At 49.1% G+C, this 22,100-nt stretch overlaps 1 pseudogene across 1 annotated transcript; it reads right to left on the minus strand.

Annotated features, from left to right (window-relative positions):
- Positions 1 to 391: 391 nt before the first annotated feature.
- Positions 392 to 15,001, minus strand: LOC100596823 (annotated as a pseudogene). Its single transcript, XR_004033565.1, has 2 exons — positions 14,968 to 15,001; positions 392 to 807 (listed from the first exon to the last, which is right to left on the minus strand). The product of XR_004033565.1 is annotated as a 40S ribosomal protein S20 pseudogene (transcript).
- Positions 15,002 to 22,100: the final 7,099 nt, after the last annotated feature.

A 22,100-nucleotide genomic window follows, 5' to 3' on the forward strand; every position in this document is an offset into this window, starting at 1 on the left:
AAGAGATATATTCTTATAGGAAGACCTCCAAGACAATGTCAAGGGAAAAAAGCAAAATGCAAAACACACTAAATCTTCACAGAAAATATACATCATACTGATTTTGGCGTTTATCTTTAGGCAGAGGTCTAGAATTGGTAAGGGACATTTTTGTAATGTTAGAAAATTTACAATGAGAATGTACCTATGTGTAAATTACGTAACTAAAATTAAGAACTGGGGGGTGGCCGAGTGGGTATTTGTATCTAAAATAGTGCTGTCCAATTATTTTCTGCAGTGGTGGGAACGTTCTGTAGCTGTGCTGGCCGATATGATAGCCACTAGTAGCATGAGACTGTGGAGCACTTGAAATGTGGCTATCGAAAACATAAACTTTTAATTTAAAAAAATGTTTTTAACAACTGGTAATCAACTTATTAAAATAGTTGACTTAAGCATCTGCAATGGTGACTTCCACCTCAACTCCTGGCTCAATACTGATGGAAGTAATCTGCTTAACAATCTCAGAAGGACTGTGCAAGTCAATGAGTCGCTGGTGGATTCTCATCTGGAAACGATCCCATGTCTTAGAATCTTCACCACAAGGGGTTTTTCCTGTAGTGATTCTCAGAGTCTTGGTAGGCATTCGAACTGGTCCTTTCACTTTGAGATTCTTTTCCTTTGCGCCTCTGATCAAGTCAGCACACACCTTTTCCAGGGATTTTACGTTGCGGCTTGTTAGGGTGATTCGAATTCGGTGAGTTGCCACCTCCGGCTCCACGGGTGTTTTTCCGGTATCCTTAAAAGCCGTGGCTGCTGCGCGGCTTCCTGACTAACTTGTTCCTTGGCAAGAGTGAACAGCGGTGAGTCAGGAGTGGGAGCGTGCGGACCAGAGACCCACAGCACCTACGACCGCGTCTTCCTCCAATTTAAAAATTTTGAAATTCGGCCAGGTGTGGTGGCTCACGCCTGTAATCCCAGCACTTTGGGAGGCCGAGGCAGGAGGACCACTTTAGGCCAGGAGTTCGAGACCAGCCTGGCCAAGATGGTGAAACCACGTCTGTACCAAAAATATAGAAATTAGCCTGGCGTGGTGGTGTGCACCTGTAGTCCCAGCTACTCAGGGCAGGGCTGAGGCAGGAGAATCTCTTGAACTCAGGAGGTGGAGGTTATAGTGAGCCAAGATTGTACCACTGCAGTCCAGCCTGGATGACAGAGTGAGACTCTATCTCAAAAAAAAAAAAAAAATTAGCTGAGTGTGGGGGCACATACCTGTAGTGTCAGCTACTGAGGCTGAGGTCACCTGAGCCTGAGAGGTCAAGGTTGCAGTGAGCCGTGATTGGGCCACTGCACTCCAGCCTGGACAACAGAGTGGGACCCTGTCACACAAAAAAAAAAAAAAATTAACAACTACATGTGAGTAGTGGCTACTGTATTGGACTGTGCAGGTCTCAAATCTCTAGAATAATGAGATCATGATGGGGTGGAGGTATCAGAGGTGTTTGAACCAGAAAGACTCCAGCTTGAATAGGGGCTGGGTAAAATAAGGCTCAGACCTACTGGGCTGCATTCCAAGGAGGTTAGGCATGCTGAGTCCAGCTGATAAAAGGATGCGATAAAGAAGCCAGCCAAAACCTACCAAAACCAATATGGCTATGTGACCTCTGGTCGTCCTCACTGCTCAGTATACACTAAATCTAATACATTAGCATGCTAAAAGACACTCCTACCAGTGCCATGACAGTTTACGGATGCCATGGCAATGTCAGGAATGTACTCTATATAGTCTAAAAAGGGGAGAAACCCACAGTTCCAGGAATTGCCCACCCCTTGACCAGAAAGCTCCTGAATAATCCACCCCTTGTTTAGCATATAATCAAGAAATAACTATAAGTATTCTTAGGGCTCGGCGCAGTGGCTCACGCCTGTAATCCCAGCACTTCAGGAGGCCGAGGCGGGCGGATCACGAGGTCAGGAGATTGAGACCATCCTGGCGAACACGGTGAAACCCCGTCTCTACTAAAAATACAAAAAATTAGCCATGCATGGTGGCGGGCGCCTGTAGTCCCAGCTACTGGGGAGGCTGAGGCAGGAAAATGGGGTGAACCCGGGAGGCGGAGCTTGCAGTGAGCCAAGATAGCGCCACTGCACTCCAGCCTGGGCGAAAGAGCAAGACTCCGTCTCGAAAAAAAAAAAAAAAAAGTATTCTTAGGTGAGCAGCCCTTGCTGCTGCTGTGCCTGTGGAGTAGCTTTTTTTTTTTTTTTTTTTTTTTTTTTTGAGACAGAGTCTTACTCTGTCACCCAGGCTAGAGTGCAGTGATGCGATCTCAGCTCTCTGCAACCTCTGCCTTCTGGGTTCAAGCGATCCTCCTGCCTCAGCCACCAAAGTAGTTGAGATTACAGGTGTGCACCACCATGCCTGGCTAATTTTTGTATTTTTGTAGAGACAGGTTATTGCCATGTTGGCCAGGCTGGTCTCAAACTCCTGACCTCAGGTGATCCACCTGCCTCAGCCTCCCAAAGTGCTGAGATTATAGGCATAAGCCACCATTCCTGGACAGAGTAGCCATTCTTTATTCCTTTACTTTCTTAATAAACTTGCTCTCACTTTATTCTGTGGATTCACCTCAAATTCTTTTTTTCGAGAGACCCAAGAACCCTCTCCTGGGGTCTGGATCAGGACACCTTTCTGGTAACAGAAGCGGATGGAAGATGAAGCTGGAAACATAGGTTGTGATTGGATGGTGAAGATTTGCAAAGTGGGCTAGGAAATTTGGACTCTATCCTATATAGGCAGTGGGGAGTGTGCGTGAGAGTAAGTAGATCAGATTTCCCCTTTTATTTTATTTATTTATTTTTTTTGAGACAGAGTCTCGCTCTGTCGCCCAGACTGGAGTGCAGTGGTGCAATCTGGGCTCTGTCGCCCAGACTGGAGTGCAGTGGTGTAATCTGGGCTCACTGTAACCTCTGCCTCCCGGGTTCAAGCAATTCTCCTGCCTCAGCCTCCCGAGTAGCTGGGATTACAGGTGCCTGCTACCACGGCTAATTTTTGTATTTTTAGTAGAGACGAGGTTTCATCATCTTGACCAGGCTGGTCTTGAACTCCTGACCTTGTGATCCACCTGCCTCGGCCTCCCAAAGTGCTGGGATTACAGGCATGAGCCACCGCGCCCAGCCAGATTTCCCCTTTCTAATGATAACTCTGGCCACCCTGCTGAGAGTAGATCAGAGCCGGCTGAGTGCTGCAGGCAGGGCTGTCTCCTCCGAAGGCTGCTTTGTGAGTTTCCCTCCGTGGCCTCTGGACATTGCCCCAGCATTCCTGACAGGCAGCTGAGTAAAGTATTCTAATTTCACAGCTATGTTTTTCAGAGCTCAGGCAGTCCGGTGTAAAGACTGGTGGTCCCAGTTATTGAGAGTGGTTAACCTCAGTGGGGCAGGCTGCTTGTGGGTTAGCAAGGCAGACCGATGGCACTCGGGTGAGAATGAATCGCAGGTTTCAACAGTGCAGCCTATAATTTCTCCAGGATCAGGAAGTTACGCTATTAAAAAAAAAAATGAAGTTACCCTATATAGTCTAAAAAGGGGAGGAACCGGTAGTTCCGGGAATCTGCCATTGCCCCAGACAGATTCTTTAGCTGGTCCCCGGGTCGGCAGGAGACACCCCAGGAGTTGCCATTGTGTACTCCGGGTTTCAGCCCTGTTGGCCTGGAGGCTCCTGCTCCAGAAGCCTACCCTGGTGCACTTGGGCACCCATTGTGTGCCCAACACCAGGCTGGGTGCTCAGTCCTTAATTCAAAGAAAGCAGGCCAGGTGCGGTGGCTCACGCCTGTAATCCAAGCATTTTGGGAGGCCAAGGAGGGTGGATCACTTGAGGTCAAGAGTTGAAGACCAGCCTGACCAACATGGTGAAACCCCGTCTCTACTAAAAATACAAAAATTAACCGGGCGTAGTGGCGCACGCCTGTAGTCCCTGCTACTTGGGAAACTGAGGCAGGAGAATTGTTTGAACTCGAGAGGCAGAGGTTGCAGTGAGCTGAGATGGCACCACTACACTCCAGCCTGGGTGACAGAGTGAGACTCCGTCTCAAGACAAAAAAAGAAAGCAGACAAGATGCCTAACTTCATGGAATTTTCCACTGAAATCAAATAAAGGTCCAAAAACATCATTACCAATTGTCATGAGTGTTTGAAGGAAAAAAAAAAAAAGGGACAGTGTGCTGGAAGAGGATAGTGGGAGTGTGGCTTCAGGGAGTTTAAGCATCCATCCAAAAAGACCCAAAAGACAAATGGAAGTTAAGAAGGTGAAGAGGGGACCTAGGGAACGGCATTCCAGGCAGAATAACTGAAGACTGATGTATGCAAAGGTCCTTACCTGAGAACTTGACCTTCCGGGTCAGAAGGGTGGAGTGGGCAGGGCACGGTGAATGAGCGGGTGAGAGGCCCAGAATGAGGTGGGAGAGGCAGGCAGCACCCGGACACTACCAGGCTTTGTGAGTTCTGTTCCGAGTGCAGGAGGGGGCGCTTGGAGGGATTTAAGCAGAGGAGGGAACTGAATGGCCCTTTTGGATGTTGCATGAGGAATGGATTAGAGCAAGGAATTAGCAAACCATGGCCTGTATGGCCCACAGCTAAGAGTGGTTTTTACTTTTTTTCTTTTTTTTTTACTTTTATTTATTATTATTATTATTTTTTTTTTTTGAGACAGAGTCTCGCTCTGTCACCCAGGCTGGAGTGCAGTGGCGCGATCTCGGCTCACTGCAAGCTCCGCCTCCCGGGTTCACGCCATTCTCCTGCCTCAGCCTCTCCGAGAGTAGCTGGGACTACAGGCGCCCGCCACCACGCCCGGCTAATTTTTTGTATTTTTAGTAGAGACGGGGTTTCACCGTGGTCTCGATCTCCTGACCTCGTGATCCGCCCGCCTCGGCCTCCCAAAGTGCTGGGATTACAAGCGTGAGCCACCGCGCCCGGCTATTATTATTTTTTATTATACTTTAAGTTCTAGGGTACATGTGCACAACGTGCAGGTTTGTGGCGTATGTATACATGTGCCATGTTGGTGTGCTGCGCCCTTTCTTTTTTTTCTACAGAGTGTTTTTCTTCTCCCTGTGTTCCTCAGGCTGGTCTTGAACTCCTGGGCTCAAGTGATCCTCCTGCCTTGGCTCCCCAAAGTGTTGGGATTTTGGGCGTGAGCCACTGTGCTGGGCTGGTTTTTACCATTTTAAATGGATGAAAAAAATAATAAAAAGAAGACTATTTTGTGACGCACAAAGGTTACAGGAAATTCAAATTTCGGCGTCTATATGTAAAGTTGGATTGGAACACAGCCACAATCATTCATTTATAAGTTGCCTTTGGCTGTTTTCACACCACAATGGTAGAGTTAGTACTGTAGTTGCAACAGAAATCATATGGCTGAGGCCGGGCGCGGTGGCTCATGCCTGTAATCCCAGCACTTTGGGAGGCCGAGGCGGGCAGATCACGAGGTCAGGAGATCGAGACCACGGTGAAACCCCGTCTCTATTAAAAATACAAAAAATTAGCCGGGCGTGGTGGCGGGCGCCTGTAGTCCCAGCTACTCGGGAGGCTGAGGCAGGAGAATCGCTTGAACCCGGGAGGCAGAGGTTGCAGTGAGCCGAGATTGCGCCACTGCACTCCAGCCTGGGCGACAGAGCGAGACTCCGTCTCAAAAAAAAAAAAAAATCATATGGTTCAGACAGCCTAAAATATTTACTATCTGCCCCTTACACAAAAACTGGCCTGACTCATGGATTAGAAAGAGAGAAAAAGCAGGGAAATCCAATTAAGAAGTACCTGCGGTAGATGGTACAGGGGTCAGATGACCACGTAAGATGAACAGGGTGGCTTGTTCCAGGGTGGTAGCCATGGAGGTATGGGACATGCATGGGGCCGGGCAAGGTGGCTCACACCTGTAATCTCAGCACTTTGGGAGGCCAAAGAGGGCGGATCACCTGAGGTCAGGAGTTTGATACCAGCCTGACCAACATGGTGAAACCCCATCTCTACTAAAAATACAAAAATTAGCCTGTAATCCCAACACTTTGGGAGGCCAAGGCGGGTGGATCACCTGAGGTCAGGAATTCGAGACCAGCCTGGCCAACATCGTGAAACCCCATCTCTACTAAAAAAAACCAAAAATACAAAAATTAGCTGGGTGTGGTGGGGCGTGCCAGTAATTCCAGCTACTCGGGAGGTGGAGACAGGAGAATTGCTTGAACCCAGGAGGCGGAGGTTGCGGTGAGCCAAGATTGCACCACTGCACTCCAGCCTGGGTGACAGAGTGAGACTCCATCTCAAAAAAAAAAAAAAAAAAATTAAACTGGCCATGTGTGGTGGCTCATACCTGTAATCCCAGCGCTTTGGGAGGCTGAGGCGGGAGGCTTGAGCCTAGGAGTTCAAGACTAGCTGGGCAACATAGTGAGACCTTATCTCTATAAAAATAATTTTAAAATTAGCTGACGGTGGCACAAGCCTGTGGTCCCAGATATTTGGGAGGCTGAGGTGGGAGGATCGTTTGAGCCTGGGAGGCTGAGGCAGCAGTGAGCTGACTGTGCCATGGCATTCCAGCCTGGGAGACTGAGACCCTGTCTTAAAAAAAAAAAGAAAAAAAAAAAGAAAAGAGAAAAAAAAAACCTGATATAAGACAGATATACAGAAGAAAGGCATACAATTTTTTTTTTTTTTTTTTAGGTGGAGTCTTGCTCTGTCGCCCAGGCTGGAGTGCAGTGGTGTCATATCGGCTCACTGCAACCTCTGCCTCCCAGGTTTAAGCGATTCTCGTGCCTCAGTCTCCAGAGTAGCTGGGACTACAGGAGAGCGCCACCACGCCGGGCTAATTTTTTGTATTTTTAGTAGAGACTGGGTTTCACCGTGTTGGCCAGGATGGTCTCGATCTCCTGACCTCGTGATCCGCCCGCCTCAGCCTCCCAAAGTGCTGGGATTACAGGCGTGAGCCACCATGCCCTGGCAGACATACAAATTTTATTTAATATTTTTGCCTGTACATGGGAGACTTCAGAAAGAAAATGAAGACCCAAAGAGGCTGTTAGGCTCAAAAGCTTATATACCTTTACCTTTTTACACAAAGAACAATCAATTGTGGGCCGGGCGCAGTGTCTCACATCTGTAATCCCAGCACTTTGGGAGGTGAGGGGGGCAGATCACCTGAGGTCAGGAGTTCAAGCCCAACCTGGCCAACATGGTGAAACCCTGTCTCTACAAAAATACAAAAATTAGCCGGGCACGATGGCATGTGCCTGTAATCCCAGCTACTTGGGAGGCTGAGGCAGGAGACTCTCTTGAACCCGGGAGGCAGAGGTTGCAGTGAGCCAGGATTGTGCCACTGCACTCCAGACTGGGTGACAGAGGGAGATTGTCTCAAAAAAAAAAAAGAAAAAGAAAAAAGAACAGTCAATTGTTCACAACCAGGCACAGTGGGGATGTGACAAGACAAAAAGGCTTGAACTAGGGGCAGTAAATTGTGAGACAGTGACTAGAAAATAGAGGGAGGAAAGTAATGGAAGATAAGGCTTATTTTAGTAGGTTTGTTTGTACAGATCCATTTGGGCATGGGTTCTCAGTCTCTTTCTTCCTGGTTTAGGTAAGGAACCTTTCTTATGGGAAATTTTATGACCTCTTTTAGGTAGAAAGGGAGATGTCAGAGATCCTTTCCTGTATCTGCTGTTTCCATTGTGCCTTCAGCCCAATATATAATCAGTATGCTAAAGTGGCATATTTTGGGGTGGCATGCTCTGAACCACTTCAATAACCAATCTTAAGGGCCAGGCACCATGGCTCACGCCTGTAATCCCAGCACTTTGGGAGGCCGGGGCGGGCAGATCACCTGGGATCAGGAGTTCAAGACCAGCCTAGCCAACATGGAGAAACCCTGTCTCTACTAAAAATACAAAAATTTAGCTGGGTGTGGTGGCGCATGCCTGTAATCCCAGCTACTCCGGAGGCTGAGGCAGGAGAATTGCTTAAACCTGGGAGGCGGACGTTGCAGTGAGCCGAGATCACGCCACTGCACTCCGGCCTGGGCAACAAGGGCAAAATTCTGTCTCAAAAACAACAACAACAACAAAATTATAGTATTACCCCCACTTCCTGACAGCCTCCAATTTAAAGCAAAGCCCTGTTTCTTTGACTCTTCTCCAAATCACCCAACGCAAGTCAAATCCTATAATAAGTCCTTTCTAACACCCTCTTAGACAGATGTCCCATCATTCCCCCAGTACACATTCTCCACTGCAAACAGCAATAAACCCAAATTTCAGCTACAGGAGTGTTCCTGGTGGTGGCTGGCTGGGAACAGTGACATTTATTGGTAGGTTAGGAGGCAGCTTGAAGAGATCCTCATATTGAAGATCTTTCGAGAGTCAGAGGGGCTGGCTGGGCACCGTAGCGTGTGCCTGGAATCCCAGCTAGTCAGGAGGATGAGGCAGGAAAATCACTTGAGCCTAGGAGTTTGAGGCCAGCCTGGGCAACATAGTGAGGCCTCTCTTGCCTCTATTTCTTTTAAAAAAATGTAAGAGGAGGCCGGGTACAGTGGCTCACACCTGTAATCCCAGCACTTTGGGAGGCTGAGGCAGGTGAATCACCTGAAGTCAGGGGTTCAAGACCAGAATGGCCAACATGGAAAAACCCTGTCTCTACTAAAAATACAAAAATCAGCTGAGCATGGTGGCACACACCTGTAGTCCCAGCTACTTGGGAGGCTGAGGCAGGAGAATTGCTTAAACCTGGAAGGTGGAGGTTGCAGTGAACCGAGGTCATACCACTGCACTCCACCCTGGGCGAAAGGGCAAGACTCTGTCTCAAAAAAGAAAAAAAAGGCCGGGCGCAGTGGCTCATGCCTGTAATCCCAGCACTTCTTTGGGAGGCTGAGGCGGGCGGATCACGAGGTCAGGAGATCGAGACCATCCTGGCTAGCACTGCGAAACCCTGTCTCTACTAAAAATACAAAAAAATTAGCTGGGCGTGGTGGCACATGCCTGTAGTCCCAGCTACTTTGGGAGGCTGAGTCAGGAGAATCGCTTCCACCCAGGAGGTGGTGGTTGCAGTGAGCCAAGGTCGCACCACTGCACTCCAGCCTGGGTGACAGAGCGAGAGTCTGTCTAAAAAAAGAAAGTAAGAGGGACCAGATAAAGGAGGTGATTGGACGGCAGGCAGAAGAATCATTAATTCTACTGACATTTATTTAAAATCTACTCTCCTCTTCACTGTTTCAAAGGGAAGAATGCTCAGCCAGGCGTGGTGGCTCATGCCTGTAATCCCAGCACTTTGAGAGGCCGAGGCAGGAGGATCACTGGAGCCAGGAGTTCAAGATTACAGTGAGCTATGATCATGCCACTGCACTCCAGCCTGGGTGACGGAGCCAGACTCCTGTCTTTTTATTTTATTTTATCCTGCGAGACAAGGTCTCATTCTGTCACCCAGACCGGGGTGCAGTGGTGCGATCTCGGCTCACTGCAACCTCCACCTTCCAGGCTCAAGTAATTGTCCCCTGTCAGCCTCCTGAGTAACTGGGACTACAGGCTCGCATATGCCCAGCTAAGTTATTGTTGTTGTTGTTGTAGAGACAGAGTCTCACCATGTTGCCCAGGCGGGTCTCAAACTCCTGGGCTCAAGCAATCTACCCACCTTGGCCTCCCAAAGTGCTAGGATTACAGGTGTGAGCCACTGTGCCCGGCCTAGACTCCTGTCTTTAAAAAAACAAAAACAAAAAAGAAATGCTGAAATGGAAAACACTCTTTGCCCCCAATGGAGTGTCTCTTCTAAGAGTGGGAGACAAGTAAACCTACAACTACAATAGAACGTGATAAGCTTGCTGAGAGAAGAGGCATGGAGGGAGGGGGGGCACAGAAAAGGGGCACTTTAAGTCAGCTTAGAATGGGGCAAAGAATGAACAGTGTTGGCCGGGCACGGTGGCTCACACCTGTAATCCCAGCACTTTGGGAGGCCAAGGTGAGCAGATCACCTGAGGTCCGGAGTTCGAGACCAGCCTGACCACCATGGAGAAACCCTGTCTCTACTAAAAATACAAAATTAGCCGGGTGTGGTGGCACATGCCTGTAATCCCATCTACTCTGGAGGCTGAGACAGGAGAATGGCTTGAACCCGGGAGGCGGAGGTTGCTGTGAGCTGAGATCACGCCATTGCACTCCAGCCTGGGCAACAAGAGCGAAAACTCCGTCTCAACAACAACAACAAAAAGAATGAACAGTGTTGGCCGGGGGGTGGTGACTCACACCAGCAGTCCCAGCACTTTGCAATCCCAGCACTTTGGGAGGCTAAGGCAGGAGGATCACTTGAGGCCAGGAGTTCAAACCAGCCTGGGCAACATAGCAAGACCACGACTCTAAAAAAAACAAAACAAAACAAAACAAAAAAACAAAAAAAAATACTGGGGCATGGTGGCTTGCACCTGTAGTTTCAGCTACTGGGGAGGCTGAGGTGGAGGGACCACTTGAGTTCAAGGCTGTAGTGAGCTGCAATTCTGCCACTGCACTCCAGCCTGGGCAACAGAGAGAGACCCTGCCTCAAAAAAAAAAAAAAAAAAAAAAAAGAAAAAGAAAAGAAAGAAAGAAAAAAGAAAAGACAGTGTCAAGGAAGTCTTCCCAAAGAAGGTGACACTTAAGCTGAATCTTTTTTTTTTTTTTTTTTTTTTTTTGAGGCGGAGTCTCGCTCTGTCGCCCAGGCTGGAGTGCAGTGGCGCAATCTCGGCTCACTGCAAGCTCCGCCTCCCGGGTTCACGCCATTCTCCTGCCTCAGCCTCTCCGAGTAGCTGGGACTACAGGCGCCCGCCACCACGCCTGGCTAATTTTTTGTATTTTTAGTAGAGACGGGGTTTCACCATGGTCTCGATCTCCTGACCTCGTGATCCACCCGCCTCGGCCTCCCAAAGTGCTGGGATTACAAGCGTGAGCCACCGCGCCCAGCCTTAAGCTGAATCTTGAGATTGATCGAGGGGGAGGGGGAGGGTGCTCCAGGCAGAGGCAGCAGGAAATGCATGGGCAGGGAGGCCGCCTCTAGCTATAACGGATTTATGAGCAAGGGAAATGTCTGCTTAATGCCACGTTTTCCCAGAATGCATTTTTAGGATTCGAGAGGTTTTCCATGGTGGATAGAAAGAACCATGTGCGGGCCAGGCACGGTGGCTCACGCCTGTAATCCCAGCACTTTGGGAGGCCGAGATGGGTGGATCACTTGACGTCAGGAGTTCGAGACCAGCCTGGCCAACATGACGACACCCCATCTCTACTAAAAATACAAAACTTAGATGTGGTGAACCTGTAGTCACAGCTACTTGGGAGGCTGAGGCAGGAGAATCACTTGAACCCGGGAGGCAGCGGTTACAGTGAGCCGAGATCGCACCACGGGACTCCAGCCTGGGTGACAGAGGGAGACCATCTCAAAAAAAACAACAAAAGAACCATGTTCGAGCAGTGGAGAACTGCCTCACACACTCCAGTAAAGTGCTTTGTTTCAGGCTGTGCTTTGAGGCATCTTAACTAACCCCAGGTTTTACTTCGGCTCCCTTTGCTACACAGCAAAACCACTTCCTAGGGGCTTAAAGTCATCCATTCCCATCTGATGAGTCCCCAGATGCAGGGTGGACAAAAAACTTTAATACTTTTTTTTTGAGACAAGGTCTCACTCTGTTGCCCAGGCTGCAGGCTGGAGTGCAGTGGGATGATCATAGCTCATTGAAGCCTCAACCTGTGGGGCTCTGGTGATCCTCCCACCTCAGCCTCCCCAGTAGCTGGGACCACAGGCGTGTGCCACCACACCCAGTTGATTTTTGTAGTTTTTGTAGAGACAGAGTTTTGCTGTGTTGCCCAGGCTGGTCTCTAACTCCTGAGCTCAAGCGATCCTCCTGCCTTGGCTTCCCAAAGTGCTGGAATTACAGGTATGAGCCACCATGCCTGACCTAATATCTACTTTTCGATACTGCTAATCTGATAGTGAGGAGGATGGAGTGGCCCTGCTCTGCTTTCTTGCCATGGAGAGGCCGTGTCATGAAGCCCCGTTTACAGACATTTTGCTCCTGTCTGTAACACTACTTTGACATAAGGCATCACAAGGCAACTCACTGAAAAGCTGCTGGGGATAGCAAACCAAGGTCTCGTGTTCACATTGGAAGCTGGACAGACCATGAGCATGACCCTGAATAATGCCAGTTTCTTTGATCTGCAAAACAGTATTTGGCTTTATTGGGGTGTTTTCTAGCACCGATAACATAGCACAGTGGAAAGAGCATTGGACTTGGGCTATGGGATTTTGGGTTCATCCTTTCCGTTTTCTTTTTTGAGACGGAGTCTCGCTCTGTCGCCCAGGCTGGAGTGCAGTGGCGCAATCTCGGCTCACTGCAAGCTCCGCCTCCCGGGTTCACGCCATTCTCCTGCCTCAGCCTCTCCGAGTAGCTGGGACTACAGGCGCCCCCCACCACGCCCGGCTATTTTTTTGTATTTTTAGTAGAGACGGGGTTTCACTGTGGTCTCGATCTCCTGATCTCGTGATCCGCCCGCCTCGGCCTCCCAAAGTGCTGGGATTACAAGCGTGAGCCACCGCGCCCGGCCCCATCCTTTCAGTTTTCTAGGCTGTAGCTTCCTCATCCTAAAATGAAAGGGGAAGGATTAGACGGTCCCTCGGATCCCTTCCAGTTTTGGGACCTGTGGATTTCGTGACTTGCTGTAAAAGCAGCAGAAGTCTTTCAACTCTAGGCTCCCTCTGGGAAATTTCCATCTAGTGGGATGCGTTTTCCTGGTGCAGGCTAATACACGACTCTGATTCTGTTCAAGTGGTCTGTGGATCCAAATGCGCTGCTGAGTCTGCAAAATCGTCCATAATCCACATAGATGATGTGTGTGAGCTTCCCACACAGTCACTGCATCCAGTGGTTTGCAAATAACAGCCTCAAGGATTCTGCAGAACTTGCAGCAAACTGAAGATTAAATTCCTCCTCAAGGCTTGGAAATAGACTGAATACAGGCATCCAGAGTCCTTGCTGCTTGGCGTCTCCAACACATATTTAAATGCCCCAACAGGAGCAAATCCATAACAGTGCTGAATGAAGGCAGGAGTCCCACACTCTGGGAGCAGCAATCAGTGTCAAAAATACAATTTTGGGCTGGATGCGGTGGCTGATGGCTGTAATCACAGCACTTTGAGAGGCCGAGGTGGGCAGATCACTTGAGGTGAGGAGTTTGAGACCAGCCTGATCAACATGGTGAAACCCCATCTCCATTAAAAATACAAAAATTAGGCCGGGCACGGTGGCTCATGCCTGTAATCCCAGCACTTTGGGAGGCCAAAGCGGGCGGATCACCCGAGATCAGGAGTTCAAGACCAACCTGGCCAAAATGGTGAAACCCCGCCTCTATTAAAAATACAAAAATTAGCCAGGCGTGGTGGTGGGCGCCTGTAGTCCCAGCTACTTGCAAGACTGAGGCAGGAGAATCACTTGAACCTGGGAGGCGGAGGTTGCAGTGAGCCGAGATCGTGCTACTGCACTCCAGCCTGGGCAACAGAGTGAGACTCTGTCTCAAAAAACAAAACAAAATAAAACAACAAAAAAAGAACCAAACAAAAAACAACAACACAAAAATTATCTGGGCATGGGGGCATGTGCCTGTAGTCCCAGCTACACAGTTGGCTGGGGCAGAATTGCTTGAACCCAAGAGGCAGAGGTTGCAGTGGGCCGAGATTGCGCCCCTGCACTCCAGCCTGGGCGACACAGTAATACTGTCTCAAACAAAACAGAAACAACAACTATACATATATATGTATATAAATTTGGATAGCGATGGAAGTGTCAAATAGCTTCATAAATACCAGAAAACAAAACAAAACACACACACACACACACACACACACACTCAAGCCTCAAGCGGGCATGGTGTCACATGCTGTAATCTCAGCACTTTGGGAGGCCGAGACGGGTGGATCCCTTGAGGTCAGGAGTTCGAGACCAGCCTGGCCAATATGGTGAAACCCTGTCTCTACTAAAAATACAACAATTAACCGGGCGCGGTGGTGTGCCTGTAATCCCAGCTACTCAGGAGGCTGAGGCAGGAGAATTGCTCGAACCCAGGAGGCGGAGGTTGCAGTGAGCCGAGATCGTGCCACTGCACTCCAGCCTGGGTGGCAGAGTGAGACGCTGTCTCAAAAAAAAAAAATTAGCCCGGCGTGGTGGTCTGCGCCTGTAGTTCCAACTACTTGGGAGACTAAGGTGGGAGGATCGATGCCCAGGAAGTTGAGGCTCCAATGAGCTGAGATCGAACTACTACACTCCAGCCTGGGTAACAGAAACCCTGTCCAAAAAAAAAAAAAAACCAAACCCAAGCCTCACCTATGCGGGATGAGGCACCATCCACACACTAAATCAATATCGTGTCATAAAATACCATATGTACAGAATGCCGGGTAACTTCTCTAGGCAGCCAGATTTGCACAGCAATCGCCAGAGTGCTGAAATAATATATGTGAAATGTGTAAACCGTAAAGTGTTCTGCAAATAGACATTGTGATATAATCTCCTGGTGATATGTTAGTTACTGATAAGGTCTCATGATGATGGTGAAGAAGCCCTTTGCTGTTCTCAGAAGTCCTCACTGGTTCGAAAACCATCATAGAAAGAACTGGAACTCCAGAATCAGAAACCAGGGTTTTGAGTTCTGGTAGATCCTTCCTCTCACTGTTCTCATGCCAAAGGCCTCTTCCAAGGACGGCAAAAATCCCAAGTGGCAGAAATAAAAATGATTCTGTCTGTGTTACAGCCAAGCTAGTTCCCTGTGGGTGGATGAGTCACAAGTGAGCAGGGCTGGGCGAACTACATTTACATTCCTTTACATTTCCCTCTTTCCACCCTCCTTTCCACTGCCCTGCGTTGGCTCCTGTCCCTATGACAAAAACTTGCTCAAGAAACCCCAGCTTAGTTTCTCTGTGGGGAGGAAGGTGGCAAGCTACCTGGGTAGCTGTGGTTCTTGTTGGTGAAGCCCATGGCCCCGTGGGGCGGTGTCTTTGTACAAATCCACACACGTCCTCCCCTGTGCTCCAAATTGTGAATGCACATCCCCGAAGACTTTTTTTTTTTTTTTTTTTGAGACAGAGTTTTGCCCTTGTTGCCCAGGCTGGAGTGCAGTGGCGCCATCTCGGCTCACCACAACCTCCGCCTCCCAGGTTCAAGCAATTCTCCTGCCTCAGCCTCCTGAGTAGCTGGGATTACAGGTATGCACCACCACGTCCAGGTAATTTTGTATTTTTAGTAGAGATGGAGTTTCACCACGTTGGCCAGGCTGGTCTCGGGCTCCCAACCTCAAGTGATCCACCCGCCTCGGCCTCCCAAAGTGCTGGGATTACAGGCGTGGGCCACTGCGCACGGCCTCCCCTTCATACTTGACTATCCCTGTGTCATAAGGACTCAGAATCTGAGGGTTTTGTCATAATTATACACAGTCTAGAAGACCAAGCCACACTTGGGTTGGCAGCATTTAAGCTGCTGGGCCATCCTGCAAGGAGGCATATTTGTGAAACTGGATGAAGAAAAAGTAGGAAAAGCTGCCTGCTTTTTAAGCTCAGAAAGCATTTTATAAGATTTCCAAGGCTAACAGCTGCGGCCTCCTCTAGCTCCTCTAGCTGGGTTGACTGGTAGTCCCTAAAAAGATACGTCCATATCCTAATCCCCAGAACCTGTGGATGTTATTCTATGTGGAAAAAGGATCTTTTTGGATATAATTAAAGGTTTGTTCTTGGCAGGTGCAGTGGCTCATGCCTGTAATCTCAGCACTTTGGGAGGCCAAGGCAGGGGGATCACCTGAGGTCAGGAGTTCCAGGCCAGTCTGGCCAACATGATGAAACCCTGTTGCTACTAAAAATACGAAAATTAGCCGGGCATGGTGGCGGGCGCCTGTAATCCCAGCTACTCGGGAGGCTAAGGCAGGAAAATTGCTGGAACCTGGGAGGTGGAGGTTGCAGTAAACTGAGATTGTGCCACTGCACTGCAGCCTGGGCGACAGAGCAAGACTCTGTCTCAAAAAAAAAAAAAAATGTTTGTTTGTTCCAGACAGAGTCTCAATCTGTCACTCAGGCTGGAGTGTAGTGGCGTGAACATGGCTCACTGCAACCTCGAACTTCTGAGCTCAATGGATCCTCCTACCTCAGCCTCCTGAGTAGCTAAAACTACAGCCACATGCCATCACACCCAGCTAATTTTTATATTTTTTGTAGAGACAGTATGTCACTGTGTTGCCCAGGCTAGTCTCCAATTCCTGGGCTCAAGCGATCTACCCACCTCAGCTTCCCAAAGTGCTGGGATCACAGGCTTGAGGCACTGCACCCAACCTAATTCAGAATTTTTAAGTGAGGTGATCATCCAGGATTATCCAGGCAGGCCTTAAATCCAATGGCAAGTGTCCTAATAAGAGTGAGGCACATTGGCCAGGTGTGGTGGCTAACACTTGTAATCCCAGCACTTTGGGAGGCTGAGGCAGGCGGATCACTTGACCTCAGGAGTTCGAGACCAGCCTGGTTAACATGCTGAAACCCTGTCTCTACTAAAAATACAAAAATTAGCTGGTTGTGGTGGCACACACCTATAATCCCAGCCACTCAGGAGGCTGAGGCACAAGAATTGCTTGAACCTGGGGAGCAGAGGTTGTAGTGAGCCAAGATCGTACCACTGCACTCCAGCCTGGGTGACAGAGCAAGACTTCGTCTCAAAAAAAAAAAAAAAAAAAAAAAAAGTGAAGCACACACCAAAAACAGTAAGGCAAGCCAGCATGGTGGCCCATGCCTATTGTCCCAGTTACTTGGGAGGCCGAGGTGGGAGGATCTCTTGAGCCCAGGAGTTTGAGACCAGCCTGGGCAACACAGTGAGACCTCATCTCTAAAAATAAAAACAAACAAAAGAGCGAAGGAGAAGGAGGTCAGATACAGAGAAATAGATGCACAGAGGAGAAGATCCTGGGAAAATGGAGGCAGAGATTGAAATGACAGGCTATAAACCAAGGGATGCTAAAGATTGCTGGCAGCCACAAAAGCTAGGAGAGAGGCAAGGAAAGATTCGAGGCTTGGTGCAGTGGCTCATGCCTGTAATCCCAGCACTTTAGGAGGCTGAGGCTGGAAGATCATTTGAGGCCAGGAAGTTCAAGACCACCCTGGTCAACATCTCTGCAAAAACTAAAAAAAAGTTAGCCAGGCGTGGTGTGCATACCTGTACTCGCAGCTACTGGGGAGGCTGAAGTAGGAGGATTCCTTGAATCTGAGGCTTCAGTCAGCTATGATCACGCCACTGCACTCCAGCCTGGATGACAGAACAAGACTCCATCTCAAAAAAAAAAAAAAACATTCCACCCCAGAGCCTGGGGAAAGAGTGTGGCCCTGCCAACACTTTCATTTTGGATTTCTGGCCTCCAGAACTGTGAGAGAATATATTTCTGTGGTTTGAAGCCACTCATTTACAGTAACTGGTTACAGCCACCCTGGGAAACGAATACACCTGGTCTCTGCTGTGGTGCTCAGTGTCACCAAGCGGCCCTCACTTCCCCAGTTCTTAGCTGTGTCCCTCTGCAAATCTTAGCACCTCTCTGATTTTCAGTCTCCTCCTTTGTAAAACGGGAAGAGTAAGTCCTACTCTGCCAGGTTGTTGTGAGGCCATGGTGACACAGAGTGCTGAGCGGAATGCCAGGTGTACCACAGACGCAACTTACGCATGAGTTCCCATCCTCCCCCTTCTCCACCCTGGTCCAACCTCACCTCAGGCACAGAGCTCCCATTGCATGGCTGAGGAGCAGGGTCCCTGTACCTTTTCCTGGGTCTCAGGTTCATTGGTGATGTCCAGAATAGTGTGTGGCCCTGCCTTCTTTTTTTTTTTTTTTTTTCAATTTTTTTTCAATTTTTTTTTTTTTTTTGAGACGGAGTCTTGCTCTGTCGCCCATGCTGGAGTGCAGTGGCGCAATCTCGGCTCACTGCAAGCTCCGCCTCCCGGGTTCACGCCATTCTCCTGCCTCAGCCTCCTGAGTAGCTGGGATTACAGGCACATGCCACCATGCCAAGCTAAATTTTGTAATTTTAGTAGAGACGGGATTTCATCATGTTGGTCAGGCTGGCCTTGAACTCCTGACCTCACGATCTGCCCACCTCAGCCTCCGAAAGTGCTGGGATTACAGGCATGAGCCACTGCACCCGCTGTGATGATGGTTTTTTTCATTTTTTTTTTTTTTTTTTGAGACGGAGTCTTACTCTGTCGCCCAGGCTGGAGTGCAGTGGTATGATTTCAGCTCCCTGCAACCTCCGCCCCTGAGTTCAAGCGATTCTCCTGCCTCAGCCTCCTGAGTAGCTGGGATTACAGGCACCTGCCACCGTGCCCGGCTAATTTTTGTATTTTTAGTAGAGACGGGGTTTCACCATCTTGGCCAGGCTAGTCTTGAACTGCTGACCTCATGACGCACCTGCCTCGGCCTCCCTGGGATTACAGGCGTGAGCCACCGTGCCCGGCCATGATGATGTTTTTCTCATGGTTTATCATGGCCACAGAGTAGCCTTGTCTGGTGTTCATGTATTGTGAAATTGTTTACTTCAGTGGAACATCAAGGCCTAGCTGATAGTACCAGGCCCACTACCACATGCCAGGGCTTCATTTCCTTTCTCAGAACTCACACTGTTCCTGAATGTCACCAAGCTGTCCCTTGTCTAGGAGGCTCTTTTCCCTTCCCCAGCCAAACACTACTTTTTTCAAGTCAAACTGCACAAAATTCCATCTCCCCTGTGAGGTCTTCCCAAAGACAGTGAAACCGCCTTTGAAAAATCATAACCGATACAGTGAAAGTGACCTAACTTCACCAACTCCATCTTGTTTTTAACCTCCAAGCTGTCCTTGTTCATTCCTGGGCGTAGGCTGAACTAACTTTGGGAGAAATTTATTTATAATTTACAGTATGAAACAAAGATGATGGCTGGGCGCGGTGGCTCACACCTGTAATCCCAGCACTTTGGGAGGCCGAGGTGGGTGGATCACCTGAGGTCAGGAGTTCGAGACCAGTCTGACCAATATGGTGAAACCCCGTTTCTACTAAAAATACACAAATTAGCCGAGCATGGTGGCGTGTGACTGTAGTCCTAGCTACCAGGGAGGCTGAAACAGGAGAACTGCTTGAACCCAGGAGGCAGAGATTGCACCGCTGCACTCCAGCCTGGGCGACAGAGAGAGACTCTGTCGCGAAAATACATACATACATACATACGATACATAAAACAAAGAGATAACAGCCCTTTCCCAAAGCAGACCATCTTCCTTCTTGCCTAGGGACTAGGCTGCCTCTGTAGGACTAACATTAGCCACAAGATGATAAATAATTATGGTTTAGGAGCCATGCAACTGGAGGCTACAATATTCTGACCCTCCCTAAACTGCTCCTAAGATCAGTGCTTCAGATATTTTGCAGACCCTGCACTTGACGGATCAGCCGGCCCCACCCAGATCAATAAACTGGCTCACCTGATCTTGTGGCCCCCATCCAGGAAATGACTCAGAGCAAGAAGACAACATCAACTGCCTATGATTTCATCCCTGACCAGTCAGCACTCCTGGCTCACTGGCTTCCCCCAAATCACCAAGTTATTCTTAAAAACTCTGCTCCCCGACTGGGCACGGTGGCTCACACCTGTAATCCCAGCACTCTGGGAGGCAGAGGCGGGTGGATCACCTGAGGTCAGGAGTTCAAGACCAGCCTGGCCAACATGGTGAAACCCCATCTCTACTAAAAATACAAAATTAGCTGGGCATGGTGGCGCATGCCTGTAATCCCAGCTACTCTGGGTGCTGAGGCAGGAGAATTCCCTGAGCCCAGGAGGTGGAGACTGCAGTGAGCCGAGATTGCGCCACCGCACTCCAGCCTAGGTGGCAGAGCGAGACTCCGTCTCAAAACAAAACAAAACAAAAAACCAAAACACCACCACCAACAACAAAAACTCTGCTCCCCAAATGCTTGGGGAAGCTGACTTGAGTAATAATAAAACTCCGGTATCCTGCACCGCTGGCTTTGCGTGAATTACTCTTTCTCTATTGCAGTTCCCCTGTCTTGATGAGTTGGCTCAAGCAAAGTGAACTCCTTGGGCGGTTGCAACAGTACTTTCTCCATAGAATTAGCTTTCTTGAGTGCATCCAAAAACCTTAATTGGTGACCAGGCATGGTAGTTCATGCCTGTAATCAAAGCAATTTGGGAAGCTGAGGCTAGAGGATGGCTTGAGCCCAGGAGTTCAAGGCCAGTCTGGGCAACATAGTGAGACCCTGTCTCCATAAAACCAAAAACCAAAAACCTTGGTGGGCATAGCATAGTTAGTCTTCAAATGTGTCCCTACCTTGAAGTATTTTACTTGTTTCACGTGTATTTTTCTTCTGTTCCCAGTAGGTTGTAAATCTTTTAGAGGCAAAGTCCATTCCTTATACTTCAATATCCCCTGCAACCTGTCCTGCTGAAGGACAGGTTGGTCTTAGTTGGCATGTTGGTTGGTCTGAATAAGGGGAGGGGGCGAACAGTTTGCTTCTGCAACACAGCTCTGAAAACAAAGCTCTAGGCTAGCAGGGGAGAAGCTCCCAGCTTGCCCCTTTCCCAGGCAAAGCCATTTCTTTTTTTTTAATTTTTATTTTTTTATTTTTTGAGACAGTCTCACTCTGTCGTCCAGGCTAGAGTGCAGTGATATGATCTCAGCTTACTGCAACGTCTGCCTTCCGGGTTCAAGCGATTCTCATGCCTCAGCCTCCTAAGTAGCTGGGATAACCGGCACGTGCCCCATGCCTGGCTAATTTTTGTATTTTTAATAGAGATGGGTTTCACCATGTTGGCCAGGTGGGTCTCAAACTCCTGGCCTCAGGTGATCTGCCCACCTCGGTCTCCCAAAGTTTTGGGATTATAGGTGTGAGCCACTGCAACCGGTCTTCCAATTTCCCTTTTAGAGCATTCATTCCGTTGCAAGAGCTTATTTAATTTTTATTTATTTATTTATTTTTGAGACACAGTTTTGCTCTTGTTGCCCAGGCTGGAGGGCAATCGCACCATCTAGGCTCACCGCAACTTCTGCCTCCCGGGTTCAAGTGGTTGTCCTGCCTCAGCCTCCTGAGTAGCTGGGATTACAGGCATGTGCCACCACGCCCTGCTAATTTTGTATTTTTACTAGAGATGGGTTTTCTCCATGTTGGTCAGGCAGGTCTCGAACTCCCGACCTCAGGTGATCCGGCCGCCTGGGCCTCCCCAAAGTGCTGGAATTACAGGCATGAGCCACTGCGTTTGGTCAATTTTTATTTATTTATTTAGAAACAGAGTAAACCTCTGTCATCCGGGCTGGAGTGCAGTGGCACAACTGTAGCTCACTGCAGTCCCAAACTCCTAGGCTAAAGCGATCCTCCCACCTTGGCCTCCCAAGTAGCTGGGACCACAGGCGAGTGCCACCACGCCCCAGCTAATTTTTGTATTTTTAGCAGAGACGGGGTTTCACCATGTTGGTCAGGCTAGTCTCGAACTCCTGACCTCAAGTAATCTGCCCGCTTCGGCCTCCCAAAGCGTTGGGATTACAGGCATGAGCCACCGCGCCTGATGGTATTTTTAGTAGAGACAGGGTTTCACCATGTTGGCCAGGCTGGTCTTGAACTCCTGGCCTCAAGTGATTCACCTGCCTTAGGCTCCCAAAGTGCTGGGATTACAGGCTTGAGCTAACGCGATGGCCTACCATTAATGCATTTTTGTATATCTCCTCCCAACCCCAAAAACTGTCAGGCACGGGGCTTAGTGGGTGGAGGAAAGGCCCAGCAGTGCCTGAGGAAGCCCAACTCCTGCCTGCCTCTTCGCAGAAACTAGGGTGCATCCAAACTGCCTCTTTTCAGGCTAGGCAGGACAGCGTGGCCTCACCTCTGAACCTTCAAGACTTGGACTTTGGCTGAAGCGAGGGCGTAGGAGTTCTAAGTCCAGCTGGCTGCATGCCCTCTGGCTCATCACTGTCCCAGGCTGCTCCTAGGTGGACACCCAACAGGTTAGGCAAGTCTTAGTTAAAAGCAGTGAGAGGCTGAGAGGTTGGGCGTGGTGGCTCACACCTATAATATCAGCAC

The sequence above is a fragment of the Nomascus leucogenys genome, chromosome 15, assembly GCF_006542625.1.
Source record: "Nomascus leucogenys isolate Asia chromosome 15, Asia_NLE_v1, whole genome shotgun sequence".
Taxonomy (NCBI): Eukaryota; Metazoa; Chordata; class Mammalia; order Primates; family Hylobatidae; genus Nomascus; species Nomascus leucogenys.